This window comes from Cucurbita moschata, unplaced genomic scaffold (genome assembly GCF_002738365.1).
Source record: "Cucurbita moschata cultivar Rifu unplaced genomic scaffold, Cmos_1.0 Cmo_Scf00069, whole genome shotgun sequence".
Taxonomy (NCBI): Eukaryota; Viridiplantae; Streptophyta; class Magnoliopsida; order Cucurbitales; family Cucurbitaceae; genus Cucurbita; species Cucurbita moschata.
In genome coordinates, this window is record NW_019268585.1 from 398,180 (window position 1) to 404,509 (window position 6,330).

A 6,330-nucleotide genomic window follows, 5' to 3' on the forward strand; every position below is an offset into this window, starting at 1 on the left:
TTCTAGTCTTAAGTTAGATCCTTTGAAATACTCAGGCCGTGTGCCACATCATTTTTCAGGTAAAGGCAAGGCGCACTTGTATGGAGGACGGCGGCATCGCGAGTAGAGACTGTGGCACGTGCATAGGGTAGATTCATATTTAAATTTCTAGTCTTAAGTTAGATCCTTTGAAATACTCAGGCCGTGTGCCACATCATTTTTCAGGTAAAGGCAAGGCGCACTTGTATGGAGGACGGCGGCATCGCGAGTAGAGACTGTGGCACGTGCATAGGGTAGATTCATATTTAAATTTCTAGTCTTAAGTTAGAATAGGTTGTTTTGCATTTCATTGTTTTAAATTATTTTGTATTTGTTTTTGTTTTCTCTAAATGTTCAGTATTTCATATTTAAACACGTAAGACCATGGCTGTGTTTTCTAGAGAAGAAGTTGTTTTAAACGTTTTTTTTTTAAATTTACGTTATCAATTATGTTCATATAAGAGTTATTTCCGCATTATAGATGAGCATCAAACGTTAGTAGCGACTCTGAGTATGTAGAAATTTAGGGTCGTTACATCTTTACTTCTCTTAGTATAAAAATTCATGGACTTGAGCATATTACCGAATTATATAGAGATGACCAAGATTTCAGAACTATTTATGCATCTTGTCTTGCAAAAAAAAAAACCTATGGAGGATTATTATTTGTTTCATAATTTTTTTATGCTGTGTATTCCTAAATGCTCTATAAAATATTTGCTTTTGAGAGAAGTACATGGTGGTGCCTTAATGGGACATCTCAGAATTAATAAATTTTATAAGATGTTGCATAAACACTTCTTTTGGCCGAAGATGAAGGCACGATATCTAAAAGTTTTGTAGCAAATGTTTTAAACGCAAAGAAACTAAATCTAGATCACAACTAAACGAATTTTATACTCCTTTGAATGTACCTAACAAACCTTGGACTAATATATCTATACAATTTGTTTTTGGTTTACTGCACACTAAAAATGGTAAAGATTGTATTTTTGTCGTGGCAGATATATTTATTAAAATGAGTCGAAATGAATGATGCAAAGCATGCAGATTTGAGATGATTTTTTCTGATTCGAGGACGAATCCTTCTGAGGAGGGTCCAAATGGACCTATTGCCAAGAAGATTCAAAAAATTATGTCAACAACAAAATTCAAACCTACGCGCGGAGAGCTCAATTAATTTTAAACCTATCACATTCGCCACTCAAGCACATCAACATTTATTAGAAAGAACTAGGTTTAATTTGATAAATTATGTAAAAGTCAAATGGTCAATTTAACTTATTCTTGTGGAGATTAAAGGGGATCGGGAATAAATCCCATCCACAAACATCTCGAATAAATCCCGTCCACAAACGTTTTTTGTCGGGAGACTATAAATACCCACAATATGTTATGTAAAATGCAGATTCGTGGATGAAGGTAATTCAGATCTCAAATTGAGACGTTTCCCTTAGAAATCCGAGCATCATATTTGCCATTTCTAAGTTTCAAGCAATTCTTGTGGTAGAATTGCACCCGAGCCATTCAATCAAGCCTTGACCAAGTTAGATTGTGGAGTGACTCAATTTAGAACAAGGTTTCCAAATCTTGCTTCTAGATCTTCGATCGTAAGAGGTAATCTAATTCTAGTTTTATCTCTTGGTTGATCCAAATTTCATATAAGGAGGTGTTAATTACTTTGATTCAAGGGTTATTTCTTCAACAAAAGCTTGGATCGTTGGGCTGAGGATTAGGGTTGCCTTATTATAACACGTGCTTGTGGATATTTACGTTAATATCATTTTTCATACTCTTAGGGTTGTGTTCTATGTCGATGTAACGACATGATGCAATATGGCAAACAACATCATAAGGCATGTTCAACATGGAAAACATCATCATGTTAATAACATCGTCATGCATATATCATACTCATCATAGAAGCCATTAAGTGCATCAAATATAACATGTACGTCATGCATCGAAACATAAATAACGTACATTTAACATACATCACAACACAACGTCATACTCATACATCATCATAATTCAAACAATCTTTAGCATATTCTATAGTAAGGCCACTTACTTGGTTGACCTTAGCCGGAGTACTCCCTAACTTAATTAACGTAAGCTCCGTTCCTCGAGAGCTACTCCAAATAATACCGGAGTTCGCTTCCTATCACACCATTCGTCATCTTTTGTTAGTATTTCATATTTTAATTAATAATCCAACTAACAATATGAAATACGACTCTAAAACAATCTCAATAAAAACCAAATTACATGTTTTTATTGTTTCTAAATTGTATTAGGTAATAAACTTCATGCTACTTGGATCATTCAGTTTGTAATAATATTATATTTAAAGGGTACAAATTATAATAATTTATCGTATTTTCATTTTCCTTCTCTCTCCTATTTATCTGTTATATTTTTGTTCAGTTTACCATCATCACGGGCACTTCAATTTATTATAATTTTCTTTTCTTTTCTTTTCTTTCCTAAAAATATCATGAATCATTTTTTTTTTAATTCTATTTACAATTACCATTTTGAGTGGAATCTGAATTTCATTTATTTCCTTAAAAATGTCTATGCAATTAAGGAAGTCATTTTCAATCTATTATAATTTTCTTTTATTTCCTTAAAAATTTATTAATGGAGGTCATTTTAAATCGATTTAATTTTCTTTTCTTTCTTAAAATCTTCCTTTTTTCATTTTTTTTCTTTTAATTCTAATTTTTTCCTACTCCTATTCCCATATCTAATTACCAGATTTTCTATTGGATTTGTTATTTACAACAGTTGTGTTAGAAGATTTTGTATTGGTTTTGTTGTTTCTAAATCTTTCTCTCTTTCCCTTTATTTAGTTTTTTTTTCTCTTTTGAAAATCTCTCTATTTCTTTCTCTTTTTTGTCCCTCTATTTCTTTCTCTTTTTTGTCCCTTTTAGTTATTGATCTATTTTCCATTCTTCCTCTCTTCCTTTTTGTATTTCTTTCCTCCCAAATTTTAATTGACTTTTCTGTTCTGTTATGATATCATAATTTCTAGTCAAATTTAAATAATTGCAATAGATTCTTTCTAGAGAAAAAGAAAAGATAAACATGACCACTATAAAAGAAAAAGGAAAAGATAAACCTGACCACTAACCTTTTAAAATGACATCTCTCTTCCATTATCTACCTAATATCTCTCATTATCTCCTTTCTTCTTTCCAGAAAATCTCTTCTTTCCAGAAAATCTCTTCTTTCCTTTTCTGTTTTGTTTGCAAAACATTGATGAGGAGCCAGATAGGTATTTTAGGGTAGGGGGAAGAGATTAAAGGAGGGGTGGTAGTTATTATTATTATTATTTTTTATTTATTATTTTTATTTTACTATTATTATTGTTATTATTATATATAATCTAATCCGACCTTACAATTTAGGATGATTTACCTTCAAAATTGTTTGCTACCTTTCACTGAATCTAAGTGTATTTGGGTTTGTTATAAGTAGATCGTATCAATAGTCTTATCATGATAAGACACTCAACCTTATCCATGTACTCTACAACCTTTAAGTTATAATTTGAACATGATCCTCCGGTAGATTAACTACATACTATTCAAGATTACATTAATAATCTTGGATTTTTCATGTGAGGGTATATGGGATGTGGGTAGAGAAATACTACACATCCAATTTTTTTTTGAATGGAAGTAAAAACCAAGACCATGTTATGATGTTTTATGAAATGATAGGTCTCAAACATCATTGCATGTGATTGCATTTCTTAACCTCCGTAGTGGGGTTACTTGCTGATTATTTCATAAAATACTCACTTACTCTTATTTTTTAGGTAAAGGTAAGACATTTTTGCACTGTTGACGACTTCCTAGGGATGAGCATGAGATTGGAATTAGGGTAGATGCATTCATGTTATTTATAGCTATTTAGTTAGATAACATTGTTTTATTCTTTTTTTTTTTTTTTTAATTTTACATTATTTATTTTTTGCTATATTAATTTAATGATTTTATTATAAACATTTAAGTTCATTGCATCATCTTTTAAAAATATTTTAAATGAACGTTTTCACATATTTAGTCATGTCATGGATGTAGTAGTAACCTTGTTTTTAATAGGAAAATAGGCTCTTACATGCTTGATCATTATGCTCAGTTTAACTCCACTTATGGAGTCCCATTATATAAGGACACTAAGGGAATTAATCACCTAATGACATCAATTAATCAAAATTTTGGGTTCCAAATACTTTAAATTGGCTTAAAAAAAGAGTCACTAACATTAAGCACTCACAAATACGTCATAAATATAACAGAAATGATTCAATATGATAAGATGGTGTCAAAAGCTCAAACTTGACCTGAATAATTCAAGTTGTACACATAGGAGCCAACCAAGTCAAGTGCAAAAGGGAATGACTCAATTAAGTCATACGCAAGCTACATCTTTGAGGCGACTCGGGTGAGAAATTCGACACACGTTAGGGATCAGACTAGCGTAATTGGTTTTTGGGTACGGCACGTGTTAGAATCGATACCAGTCGTTAGCTCTGATACCAGTTGTTAGGATCGCACAACAACGCACACGCTCGACCTAGATGAAAACAAAGAATAGGATAGAGAAAATTGCAAGGAGAACTCTGGCTAAAAGGATTTTTTTTTTGTGTATTGATGACTCACGTATGTACAAAGAGAATTACAGAGAATAGAAAGTATATTTTCAAAGCTCTACTAGATGAGCTATATATATGGTTCAGTCTACTATATATAGCTTTACCAGATTTAACAATCTACTCTATACAGCTTTTTACCATATATAGCTTTACCGGATATAGCTTTACCATATATGGCTTTACCAAATATGGCTTTACCAAATATAGCTTTACCGGATATAGCCATTGACTAAGCTATAAATACAGGGAGCAGACTCCATAACCTAACAGCACGTGCTTGTGGGTTGCTGACGTGTAGATTGACTGATAGGGCGAGGTTTCTTCATGGGTTGCATACATTCTAGGTTGGCATCTGGGTGTGAGCTAGCAGGTTGGGTCTAGAGTTGGAGGTGGACTGGGTGATTGAGGGTATAAGCGGGGCGTATGGATTGGGTTGCATCTTCGTTTGAACAGGTGGATGTTTGCTAGGCTAGTTTTGCTTTCGAGCTTGTGGTTCGATTTTGAGCCTATGATTCGAGAAGAAGACGAAATCTGACCCGAGGATCAGACCCTGCGACCGAAATCAAGTCCAACTCACTCCAGTCCAAACTAGAAAGTCTAATTACAGCTTAACCCATCAGCCGCGACCCGAGACCAAAAATCCAACCGACCCGAGACCCGCAAGCCCAATCCAATACCCGATGCTCACAGCCCAGCCGACATGCAATCGTTTCCTTTCAGTCCAGGCCTGGTCCACCACTCGCGGTCAGCCCAGACCCGCGACTGCAACCTGAAAACCCGCACTCGACTCGACGACCCGCGCCTCGGCCCAGCTTCGGCTAGCACACGCGGCCGCTCTTGCTAGCGCCACGTGGCAGACTCTGGTGCAAAACTCCCCTCGGCTCCGACGGCTTATTCGGCTCGGGAACCCTATTTCTGACCTATTCGGCACCGTTTCAACCCTCCCGAACTTGATTTCGACCCCGTTGAAGGTAAAATATATCATATTAAGGCCGTATTTCACAGATTCAAATTGAAAATTAATTATGTTTGTGAAATACTAACGAAGGTCGAATGATCCAATAGAAACCAACCACAAACGGAAGCGTAGGACGTATACGAGGAGCTAGGAGCTTATGTTTATATTTTAGGAAGTACTTCGGCTAAGGCCTACCAAGTAAGTGGCTCACCCGTCGTAGGTCACGCATTGTATGTTGTATGTTGGAACGTGCCCGTGGATTCACACATGTCATTAAATTATATGCTAGAATGTTATACTCAATTAAGTATGCTTGTGAAATTTTAATGTATGTTGTTTAGTATGATGTGATGTGTTATGCTTATGGTGTTTATGATGTGTTTGGATAATTCTGGCATGAATGGTACTATAATTTGAATGTAAACAACATGTAATGTATGACATGAAATCACGATAAATTACATGAAATGTAACCCCATTAGGATTATGTATGATACGTAGACTAAAAAATGAGAAATGACATGTTAAGCATGAAAGATGATAGCGGGGTTATATTCATTAATGATAAAAGTAGAAATATTGGGGAAGTCATGCATTATGTGTGCTCATGCATTGGGGGGATACCCCTATTCCATCACGAGGGTACGAACACGTACACCCAATGGCAGGAGTACGTTCGTTATGTTTT